This window comes from Peromyscus californicus, unplaced genomic scaffold (genome assembly GCF_007827085.1).
Source record: "Peromyscus californicus insignis strain IS unplaced genomic scaffold, ASM782708v3 Scaffold_4__1_contigs__length_199733344, whole genome shotgun sequence".
NCBI lineage: Eukaryota > Metazoa > Chordata > Mammalia > Rodentia > Cricetidae > Peromyscus > Peromyscus californicus.
The window spans coordinates 186,588,609-186,601,309 of record NW_026294562.1 but is presented as its reverse complement, the minus strand read 5'-3'; the positions used below and the strand labels follow the sequence as shown (position 1 = coordinate 186,601,309).

Genomic DNA, 12,701 nt, shown 5'->3' with positions numbered 1-12,701 from the left:
ATGAATCATTGTATGATAAGTCTTTATAGTAAGGTGAATCTGGGATGATTGATCTGCATACCATTTGCTTTTTTCATATATGAGAAATAGGCATTGGGAAATGAAATGAAAAACACACCAATCTCATTCAGGACTCACCACCCTCACACCTGTGATGTTACTTTGCTGTTGTGAAGGTTTCTTTGATGGGGTTATTTACAGTGGTTAGCAATTCCTACAAATCAGACATATGTATTAAGAAAACAATGTCAAAGTGCTGCCCACACTGTCTTGTGAGACAGTCTATATTCCATCAGTGTGGTAACATTGGCTTTATATTTCAAGAGAAACTCCATGAAGAGCATGTGTTGAAGCCTGAAAGGATGGAGGGTCACAAAGAGAGTTTTGAGATATCATAGGCAGAGTGACTTTGAATTCTGGGCTCTGACTTTACTTGTCTTTTTTTGTTATTGAGGTACGTTCTTTATTTCTAGTTCAATAGAGAGACTCTTCTGCCACAGAAAATGTGACAATTTATTAAAATGCAAAATGACACATGGGGAGGGGGAGAAAAAATGTACAGAAATGAGGAGCTAAGCCAGGCAGATGGGACAGGACATTTCCTCACTATATAGATCAATAAAGGAGTTGGTTCAGTCAGCAAACACCCACAGTAGGTGGAGGGATGTCAACTCATTTGCTGAGGAAGGATCTCACACCCAAGGTTGCCTCTGCACCCAAAACACATTTGCTCCCTGGACATTCTCTCTCCAGTTCCTCAGTGCAAGAACTGGATTTTCTCACAGAATTCTTGGGATCATCACATTTATTTCCCAGACTCTGGAACCTTGAGAAATGTACTTCTTTCTTTTCTGATTACTTCTCAGTTGCATGGTGGATCTGCCTCTGGCTGCCCCAAGCCTCAAAGACCAGAATCCCAAGGACTATGAGGATCATGGCAGCAAACCCCATCCTGATGAGATTCTCCACTGTGTGATCCTGGATCTCTGAGGCTGTGGTTGTGGACAAAGAAGTTACAGAGGTTACTGATGGTCAAATGTTCTCAAGATAACTAAATGTCCACCCAAGTCCCCTGCCTTACTGTGACAAAACCTGGATCCTCTGCTTCCAGTGTTATGACTTTAAATTCTCTTTGTTCAACTGTGTTGGGTTTAGGCATGTTCTGGGATGGACTGAAAATCTCAACTGATTCTGAGAACAGAAGAAGAGAAATAGGATGTGTGCGTGCTTAAGAGAGCTGGGTGTTTCTTCTGGATTCTACTTTCTCATTTATTGTAAATACCAATAATACTTATCCTAAAAGCTCATGAAGTCTTGAATGAATCTTTTCACTGTTATAACTGGGCTCCCTCTCTTATTTTTTAAAAATACATTTATTTATTTGTTTGTTTGTTTATGTTACATCCCAGCTACAGTTTCCGCTACTCTTCTCAGTCCCTCCTCCTCAGTCCCTCTGTTTTCAGCCTTGAATCCACTCCTCCATTTCTGTTTAGGAAAGGGCAGGTCTCCCATGAGTATCAACAACATATGGCATATAGCTGAGGTAAGACTGAGCACTTCCCCATGTATTAAGGTGGGGTAAAGTACCAAGTATGGGGAGTAGGGTCCCCAAAGCCAGTAAAAGTTTCAGAGACAGTTTCTGTTCCCACTAGGAGTTCTTATTAGATGCTTCAGGACCAGTGTGAAACCCCCTGAAAACAGTAAATTCAGAGTAGAAAAAATTGACAAGACATTCCAGGCACTGACCCCTGAGTCATGACACTGAGCAGCCACAAGGCCATTCTGAATGTGGTATCTCTGTTTAGCTCAGAAGAGGTTGTGTGGACAACATTCTCAGTTTGGCATGATTTCCTAAATGATTTTTTTTGTGTTTGTTCTCTTGTCCCACGTAGACCTCCCATCTCTCCTGTGATCTGAGACTTGCCCTGTCTGTTCTGAGTACCCAGGGACCACCTAGGGCTGGTCAAGGAGAAAAGAACTTACAGTCTCTCAGAAATGAGATATAGTTCCTGCTAAGACTGAAAACATGTGTCTTATTCATAAACTTTCCCTGATGTTCCTCCCCATATCAGACCAAGAAACTTCTCTATGTCCAGTTCAGGTAGGAGCACATCCTTCTGATGTAGATTGTCCTCCATTTCTTTCCTTTCACATATCATGTGGGAAATAAAGGTGTGGAGCAGAGTCATGCAGAGTGTTTGCAGTCATGGCTCTCAAAATAAGACATGAAGTGTGTGTGTGTGTGTGTGTGTGTGTGTGTGTGTGTGTGTGTGTGTGTGTGTGTGTGTGAAGCAGGAAAGAGTTTATTGTACATCTCTGGGCTTTCACCAAATATTTCCCCCAAAGGCATGGCTAGCCCACACTAAGTATAAATGCCAAGACTGACATATCTAACCCTTACTTTTCTCCTCATTACAAATAATAGTTATTGAGACAAACAGGACAGCTATAGTGTGAGGAGATAGTGGTGTAGCTCTTCCATCACTCTAGGAGACTCAAGGGTCAATGGTATATTGTCCCTTGAGGTCCTGTCCCTAAACCTTCTCTTGTTCAGATGAGCACACGAATGGCAGGCAGAGGACATTCCTAGCTGTCACCCCTCAAAACTAGGCTGAACCCATAAGTCTCAGTTCCTCAATTTCACCCTGAAGAGAAATGTTGCAGACTCCACAAAGCAATAGATTTTGACTGGGACTGCTGGATTTTAATTTGCTTAATGTGATCATTGTTATGTTCAGGTTCTTATGACAAATTCTATTTGGTAGTGTTGAGCTATGGATGTGGACCTGTTTTGAACAGAAAAAAAGTATAGCAGGATTTGTACTCACTCCACCAAGGCCACCTCCTACCATAGATACACCAGGGGTCATAGGTACACTGAGAGCAAGGGTCTGTGAATACTGATAAGTGGAGGGTGATGAGCAGAGGCTGTCACTGGGGACTGTTTTCTGCTTAGTATCTTATATCTGTCTGTGGCCTCCCCAAGATGCTCTTTTAGACAATCAGAAACCATCTGGGTTGCATAAGCAGGGACTGTAGTGAGCATTCCTAGAAATATCCATGTTGGCCTCCACCATCATGAGGGTGAATATTCATCTGGCTGACACTCTGAAGAATTTGTAAACCAATCCTAGCCAATAATTGTTGTAAATGTATAATCTGATATGCCCTTTATCTCAGAAAGATCTGTATCCCCTCACCTTGGATATGAGCTCCATATGGCCACTGGCACGTGACAACAGGTACAGAGATGAGTTGATTTATTCATAGCACCTATAAGTGCCCCTGATAGTGTAGGTGGTAGAACTCATGGAGAATCCTAGAACCAACCCCCATGATCTAGAGGGAGGGGTCCTGAATGCCCTGGCGTGGCCCTGTGCCTCACCCTTGCACATGTTACCACAGCTGTGGGACAGCCCCACTGCATAATCAGGTCCTGGAGGATTCTTCTTGCAAGAGAAGCCAAGGCCAGAACTGAAAGAAACTTAAGGGTGTGGGCCTCAAACTTCCATTTATAAACAGAGGAGCAGCTTTCTGGAAACAGAAGGATTTGTCCAGTTCTGCATCTGTAGAAACAACTGTATTAAGATCATAACTAGCTACTGTCCATCAGGGCCCCACATTCCAATAGCGTCTTTACATAGCCTCCTTGGTCTGACTCCATGCAGCTGAGATGTTTGTTTTTAGTTCCTTTAGTGGCAGGATGGGGAAGTGAGTGTCTGGGTTTTGTGTTCTTCACGTCACCCACCTGACCCATCCTCCAGGCTGAGCCTAAACATCTCTGGATGCCACCTTCTGTAGCACAAACTAATCCCTGGGTTTCTGAGCTCTCCGTTGGGATCTCTGTTCACTCCCACACACACAAGCTGAAGTGACAGAGAAATGAGAACTTTTCTGGGCTAACAGCCAGAGGCTCCATGAGTATGCAGCATACTCCCTGCACTGAAGTGCCTGATACTCACCATCTGTTGGCATGGGCCTTGAGGGTGACAGGCTGGAGGCTCCAATGGATCCTAGGAAAATGAGCAAGAGGAGAGTGAGAGTTCGGTGAATACCCAGGAATCTGCCTCGGCTAGCTTTTCAACATCTGCTATGAAACATCCCCATGATCTTCATGCTGTCTGCCCCAAACCTAGATTGCAACAGAGGATAGATTGGACATCATTTGTGGAACCTGTGGTGGCATCTATTTCTTTAGATAATAAAATGCCTTCTGACTAACCTTCCTATTGTCCCCTTAATCCCACCCAAGTCAAGGACTCTCTTACAGTTTGGATTAGATGTCATTCTGAGGGGTCAGGGTCACTTCACCTGAGACAGTGAGCTCCACAGGGGCACTGGCATATGACAACAGGTAGGGAGATGAGTCTTGAGAACCATAGCACCTATAGATTCCTGAGAGGGCAGAGGTCACAGCACTCATGAAGAATTCTCCCTGGAACTCCCAAACTTGAAACTTTGATTTTAGTTGCTGGGGTTGTTGGGTTGCTCCCTCCTTGGACAGAACGAAAGTGTCCACCGGGTATGTTGACTGACACAGCAGGGTCACGTTGTCTCCAGAGTGTACTGTGGAGTTAGGCTTCACTGAGAGGGAAGCACTGAAGGGAAGGTGTCCTAAAGAGAAGAGGGAGGATGAGAGGCTGCCTTCAATTTTCTAAGCTGAGATATCATCTCATCTGCCCTGAGCTCCTGGGACTCTGTCTCTTTTCTCTGCCTGAGCCCCTCTCTTGCTCTTCCGTCTCCCCATCTGTTCCTGCCAAAGGTGTCTGTCCTTCAAAGCAGTCATCACATCCTTAACTCCCCCATGGGAGCCCATGTACAGGTTTGGTATCTGAGGGACTCCATTTAGCTCCTCACCTCTGATCATGATATCCAGGGGATCACTGGAGGCTGACCACTCAGAGGAGAGGTTGTTTGCACCATAGCATCTGTACTGGCCTGTCATAGAGCTGCTCACAGGGCCCAGTGTGAAGTTGGCCAAGGAGAGGCCAGCCTGGGTCCAGTGGCCACCATGCTGGTGGAAGTCAGCTCCTCCCAACTTGTACAGAGCAAATCTGTCATAATTGATGTCAGAGCAACACTGCAGGGCGAGGGTCTTTCCAGGGTCCAGGATATGGCCTTGGTGAGTCAGCAAGGAGGGTTTCTTGGATAGACCTAGAGGGAAGGTGACAGGCTAGGGATTGAGGGGCTGTTTTTTTTTTGTTTTTTTTTTTTTTTTTTTTTTTTTTTTTTACCACTTATCCCTGCCCATCCCCCGGGCACATGTCACTGCTTCTCCTTAGGAGTCAGACTCTGTCTCAGCCACCAGGCTCTTCCTTGTCACTCTTTACCTGCAATTACCCAGTGGGACAGGTCCATGACAAAATGCTCAGGGTAACAAAACTTGATTGGTCGATGATGGGGCTGGCTCACCTGAGATGTGTATTTCCAGGGGTTCACTGGGTACTGACCATATCTGTGGGATATGGTTGTAGTAACCATAACATCTGAATGTCCCTCTGTGGTCTGATGTTATATGATCTATAGAGAACAAGGCTTGGTACTGCCTAATATGGTATATATACTGTGAGTTCAGAGAGCTGAGGAACTTCTGATCTTCCTTTGTGAGAATGAACTTGTCATATCCCTCCTTGGAGACACACTGGAGGGTCATGTTCTCTCCTAAAGTCACCACAGGTCTGGGCAGGGCTGACAGGATGGGTTTATTGTAGTAGATTCCTAAGAGAGAAGGAGGCAGACTGTTACATGGGCTCACACAGCCACAGTGTTCTCCAGGGCTAGTCTGTGGGAGGGAAATATTCCTGAGAGCAGTGCCTGGGGCTGAGACCCTGACTGTCCCCTGACCTGTCACCACAATCTCCAAGGTGTCACTGTGCTGTGACCAGTCAGCTGAGCTGTAACAGTAACAGCGATAGTGTCCCCCATGTTGCTGTGTCACAGAAGGGATGGAGAACTTGGCCTTGTTCTCAGGCTTCTTTGGGGGTCTGTGTGCCCCAGGGTTTCTGGCTTCCCTCTTTATGCAGAACATATATTTCTGCATCCAGGCTCCCCTGACACCATTGGTCATGGGGCTTCCTGAAGTGACCACAGAGCCTGGCTCAGCTTTGATGGTGGGTTTGTGGAGGGTCCTTGCAAGGAAATAGGAGAGAAGGAATTGGGTGTGTCTGACAGTGGCAGGGAGTAAGTCTCACTTGTGGATGGCACTTTTATTTTCTTTTAGATTGTTCTTCTGTCATACAATACATCCTGACAGCAGCCTCCCTCCTCCCCTCTCCCCCAGATCCACTGCTCTTCTGTTTCCCATTTAGAAGAAAAGAGGCTTCCCAGTGATATTAACTGAACATGGCATAACAGCATGCAATAAGACTAGGCACACACCCTCATATTAAGGCTGCACAAGGCAACCCAATAGGAGGGAAAAAGATCCCATGTGCAGGCAAGAGTCAGAGATTTCCCCATTCCCATTTTAATGAGTCTAACAAAAACCCCAAGCTAGCCATGTGATGCTGGTGCACGCCTTTGATCCCAGCACTCAGGAGACAGATGCAGGGAGATCGCCGTGAGTTCAAGGCCAGCGTGCTCTACAGAGTGAGTTCCAGGATAGACAGGGCTGCATAGTGAAACTCTAAAAAATGAAACAAAACAAAAAAGATCCCAAGGTAAACCACCACAGCGTTGTGCAGAGGGCCTAGGACAGGCCCATTTAGGCACCATGGCTGCTGCTTCAACTCTGTGAGCCCTCATGATCCCTGCTTAGTTCATTCCTTGGGCCGTGTTCTCCTGGTGTCCTCGACCTTTCTGGCTCCTGCAACCCTTCCCCCTCTCTTCTCTGGGGTTCCCTGAGCTCTTGTCGATGGCACATGAGCTGATCCAGAGTAACAGAAGGCCCCATAAGGATTCATCTTTGTCCTGGACCTCCAGGGCTTTGTTGTCACCGTCTGTCTTGGATTCTATATCTTGTGTCCTCTGTCTCCTGTGCTCTGGGTCAATGGACACTGGAGCTGTGGCTCCTCACACATTCCACATGCCAAGGCCTCCCTGACGCCTGTATTATTTCAACATCATTCTAGGGAAAGGCTGGAGTTCCTCACCTGAGACCAGGAGCTCCAGGGGGTCACTAGGTTCTGACCACACCTGTCTTCTGCTCTTGTTAAAGCTGTAGCATCTGAATGTCCACCTTTGGTTGGAGGTCACAGGGCCCACAGAGAACAGGGCCTGGAACTGTCTAGTAGAGTAGTTATACTGTGAGTCCAGCATCCAGAATAACCTCTGTGGTCCTTCCTTAGTCAGAATGAATCTGTCATATTGCTGCTCTGAGCCACACTGGAGGGTGACATTCCCTCCTTCAGTCACCACAGGACTGGGCCTCGCTGACAGGCTGGATTTACTGTAGGCTCCTGGGAGAGAAGGAAGAATCAGTTAAATGTATCAGGCCTCCTTATCCTCCAGGGCTGTGAGGTGGGGAGGGCACCCTTAAGAGCAGACTCACTTTTTGACAGTGAAGCCTGAGGCTGGGGACCTTGTGCATTTTCTCACCTGTCACCACCAGCTCCAGGGCGTCACTGTACTCTGACCATCCATCACGAGTCTGATATTGACATTGATATTGTCCTGCTTGTTGATGGGTTATTTTTGAGATTGAGAATTCAGCCTTGTTCTTAGGATTCTGTGGATTCTGTGTGTTCCTTAGATATTGGTATCCATCTCTGTAGAGTCTGTACACTTTGGCTCCTATGGTCCCCTCACACAAGAAGATTACCATAGTGTTGTTGTAGACCACAGAGTCTGGCTGTACACTGAGGATAGGTTTAGAGAGAGCCTCTGCAAGGAAAAGAGCATCTAGGACCCAGGACAGCCATCAGATTGCAGACCCAACCCCAACCCTCCAGCCATGCCCAGGGTCAACACACATGTGTTGTTCGCCATCCTCACTGCCCAGGCATGGCTGCAGGAATGATGAGAAGTGAAGGTCAGGACATCTGCAGACACTCACTCACCTGCCAGCACTGGGGTCCTGAGGCCCAGAGTCAGTCCTGAAAGAGAGTTCCCTGTGAGAGGTTTGTCCCTGAAGCTTGAGCAGATTCTGCCCTCTGGTTTTATAATCCACCAGTGCTGGGCTGTGGAGCAGCATCATTTCTAAGCAACAGTATCCCCTCCCGCTATCCATATCTCACCCAGACAGAGCAGGGCTGTGCAGGTGAAGGTCATGGCATCTCCTCCTGGAGGCTGCAACCGTGCTTATGGGCAGAGCTACAAAGACTGTCTGGATGGACAAGAAACACAGATTGTGGTCACTGGAGACAGGACACTCCCTATGACATGGTTGTACTTGAGCAGCCCCATAGGAAGGGGAACTTCCTTCCTCAGGAGCCAGCCTCTGACTTCCCCAAGGCTGTGGCTAGGTCAGGTAATCAGTTATTTCATGTGACATTTCCGTAATCCCACCAGAGTCTGTCTCATCTATCCTCATCTTTGTCAGTTCCACCTGGATGAAACCGTATAAATATTTCACGTGAAAAATGCATGTATGGGTATTACACATACGAAATACAAATTTACATGTGGGCTTGCCTTATTTCATATTTTTTATGTGCAATGCTTTTTAGTATTTGAAATGTTCAAAGGTTTGTGTGAAGGGTCTTGCTGTGTACATTTGCATGGAATAAAATGTAAAATCCTCTTCCTCATAGTCTCCAGTGCTGGGTTAGAAATGTGCACCTCTATTTCTGGTTGGTTGTTCTTTTGACGTGTGTACTTTCCATTACAACTTTAGATTACACTTATTCATTTATTTACACTTATTCCTTTAAATTACACTTATGTAATAACATATTACACTTTTTTCCTTCATGTGTGTATATTCGCATATGTCACAGCACATGCATGGCCGTCAGAGGACACCTACAGAAGGCAGTGTTCTCTGCATAATGTGAATCAGAGTCAGGGCTGAAGATTTGCAGCAGCACTCATACACTGCTCTGTGTCATAGCCTGGTCTTAGCATCATCACTTTCCTTAGTCCTTCTGCTTCAGGCAAAAACCATTCATTGGTTCCCGGGAGTCCTGGGCCAAACAAGGTCCCAGCATGATTTGACTTTCTTGGGCACAGGTTGTGTGTGTGGCCACCCTTCAATTTGAGGCATTTGACCCCACAGGCATTCAGGTGTATTGGAATTCCTGGCTACTCCCCTAGCTACATGGCCACACATGCCCAGTTCAGTAGCCAAGAAAGAGGCCTTACATCCCACGTAATCCATGCACTGTGTAATCGCAAAATTTGTGCGCAGTTGGGATCATGCAATCTATGCACATGTGTGGTGTAGCTCCATAAGCCCATGTGTGCATGTGCAGGGGAATCGATAAGAAGCTGGATACAGACAGACTCCTCCCCCTTCTTTTCTTTCCCTCTCCTCTCTCTCTGCACATGTCTTCCACAGGCCTGGTCACACTCTCTTCTGTCGTTCCTTCTCCTAATAAAACTGTTTGTGGGTTTTGTTTGTCGCCTTTCTCGAATGGTAACAGGGCCGCTTAATGAATAACATTGCACCTCACATTAAAACCAACCGTGTGGGCAGCAATACATGGCCTTGTCACAGTGGTATCTCTGGAGAAATTGGCAAAGGGATGTCTATCATGCCATGACAAAGGCACAGCACCAGGTGAACAGTGGGACTCTTTCTGGACCTTGCTGTTGGCCAGGGTGAAGCCACACTCTATCTGTTGGCAGCAAATAGCAGCTGCTGCTGGCCATGTAGGATCCTTTCCTTGTCTTAGACCTCAGCCTTGACATTCTCTATGACGTCACCAGGCTACACCTTGAGGGCAATGGTCTTACACTTCAGGGCTTTGCCAAATATCAGCATATTTGTGTCTGTTTGGTGAACTACTTGAAGAGAAAGAGAGCTCAGTAAAAATACCTTATTCCCCTTTTCTTTTGGTGCCAGGGATTGATGGCAGGGCCTCCAGTATTCTAAGAACATACTCGACCCCGAGCTACACTCACTTATTCTTGTAACTGTGAATTTCTGATCTTACTTTAAATTTTTTCATTTGTTTTCATTTTCTTATTGTTATGCATTCAATTATTTTTGTTGTTGATTTTGAAAAGCCTCTCTTTGTGGAGCCCTGGCTGTCCTGGAACTGGTTCTGTAGGCCAGGTTGGGCTGGAACTAAGGGAATTAAATCCTCCTGCTTCTCTGTTTCCAAGTTTTTGGATTAAAGGTGTGGACCTTCAATCCTGGCCAAGGTCTTAATATCTTAATTGTTTGAAAATGTCCATTCGGGGCTGAAAAGATGGCTCAGTGGTTAAGAGCATTGACTTCTGTTCCTAGAGGACTCAAGTTCAATTTCCAGCACCCACATGGCAGCTAACAACTGTCTGTAGCTATAGTTCCAGGGGATCTGTCACCCATGGCAAAATATCAATGCACATAAAGAGGTAAAAACAAACAAATAAATTTCCTTTTGATTCCTTATGTGACCTGTTAGTTGTTGAAAATCCACTGCCTTTCCTTACACTTTCTATTTTCTATTTTCTTCCATGTAGCTCAATTTGTGCTTCCCATATTCTTGGGCATAGTACCCAGGGCCACACCATTAAAGAAAATGACTCTCCCTCTCCCAGTAGATATCAGATGCCACTAGCTCTTCATCTATGGGTGGGACTTTGTGCCCATCTCCCATCACCTACTGGATTTGTTCTGCATTGAGCTTTCATGGGGCTTGTAGATCTCATCACAACCACTGTGGTCTCAGATGTTCGACTGTTCTGCAATGTCCAGAAAAGTTTATTGTCATCATCTACCATGTGTGGGTTCTAAAATTTTTCAGCCTTCTCTTCAGTAATGATCCCACGATAGCAGTGTGTCGCATGGGGAAAATTCTCTGATTTAGCATCACTTTAAGATGGGTTCATGGGCCACACATGTCCTGTTTGCCACATGGAGAATGGTGTAGAGGTCAGTGAAGATTTCCCCCTTTTGTTGCTGAGCCCAAAAACATTCTCAATTTCCTCTTTATATCAATGTCAATATGAATAATTACCATCTTGTAAGTCTGTGTATGTCCTTTACTACATCAGAAAAATGCTCAGTTGGTAGAGTCTTGTGTAACATTCTTAGATGTCAGAGTTTGATTCACAGTACTGCATAAATCTGATGTGGCTCAAGTCTTTGACTACATCATTCAGGAAGCAGAGCTAAGAGTAATGGGAGTTTAAGGAAATTCTTACTATGCAATGTGTTGGGATCATCCTAGGCTGTATCAGGCCCTCTCTCATAAAAGGAAAGAAAAATATCACCTAGTGTATGTGATAAACACGATCAAATACATTTTATGCAAGTAATTATCTTCAAAGAAATAATGAAAATATATTTACTATAAAGCTCCCATACTGTGGATATGTTCCAAGTATTTCATCACATCCATTTCTACAGGATATTCCTATCCCAGCCTCTGTGTCTTTGCACCCCTGTGAGTTGACATGTCCAGCATGTCACATGGCTAGAATGTCTCTTTCCTATTGATTTCATGGGCTGCTGTTTTTCCTGACCTGAGAAGAAGTGATGGGGCATGCCATTTGAACCAGTCAGGATTTCACTGAGTGCTGTGAGCTAATTCATACCCACCTCCCAACAGGCATCACTGTCAGTAGTAGACATGCTGCCCTCTCCTGGTTGAGTAGCAGGAGTTCCTGCAGAGCATGTGCATCTGACTTGTAATCTGAAGTGTTAGCACCTGGGCTTTGCTCTGCCATTTGTGATTGTTATCTTTTGTGTTCTCTATACTCTGATTGAAGTATGTAAATCTTATCTGAGCTCTTCCTGAAAGGTTCAAACCTATACATGACTTCGTTGTAGTACGATTCAGAAAACTGAGACATCTTGGGCCTGAGAATTGCTTTGGCATTTGTTTTCTCTGGGAAGCTTCAGATAAAAGGTTTTGGTATGGGAAAATTGACTTGTCAGTTGTATAACAATAAAAAAGCCTTTTGCAAAGCAAAAGTCAGTCAGTTCACCAGAAGGTGGTTCCCCTGCTGTGGCAAAATCTAAAATTCATCCTGGTGTGACCTTGTTTCTTTCACTGACCTGCAAGAAACTGAACATCCACACTTGACATGGTGAGATGAACTCCAGGTGGTGAACTTGCCTCAGATGACTGATAGACACACATGGCATCTCACCAGTCCTCTCTGACACAGAAGGGTCAGATGTAGAGTTACAGCAGAGGCTTCTTGTTTGCTGGTGGATATGAACTCCCCGGGGTGTAGGGTCATGAGTCTTCTCCAACCTTGCCCATAGCACTCCACATGGACCACAATTACTGACCAATAGCCAGATTGACTCTGCTGAGTGAGTCCTTTAAACCTGTGGGTCCATCAGAGTGTGCCCAGCTGAGGAGAGTTCCTGTTGCTTTTCACAATCAGCTCATGGTGGATGCAGGAGAGTCTCTGTTTTGAGTCCACCTCGGTACTGGGCAGAAACTAAGTGGCTGGAACTTGAATGTAGGCTGTGTTTGTGTGACTCCTGATGCAGCCACCCCACGTCTAGTGTCTTGTTGCTTGTTGTAGTGAGTGATTTTCTATCCTTTTCCCATATGTTCAGATCTTGATTATTGACTATTGATCAAATTCGTTTTCTTCTTCAAGTCAAGGGGAAACACTTCCCATTATTTATTCTCTGTTAATGAAGCACACCCATCCAC

At 45.5% G+C, this 12,701-nt stretch overlaps 1 pseudogene; it reads right to left on the bottom strand.

The window, feature by feature from the left end:
• Nucleotides 1-855: 855 nt before the first annotated feature.
• Nucleotides 856-8,208, bottom strand: LOC128124960 (leukocyte immunoglobulin-like receptor subfamily B member 3; annotated as a pseudogene).
• Between the last annotated feature and the right edge of the window lie 4,493 nt (nt 8,209-12,701).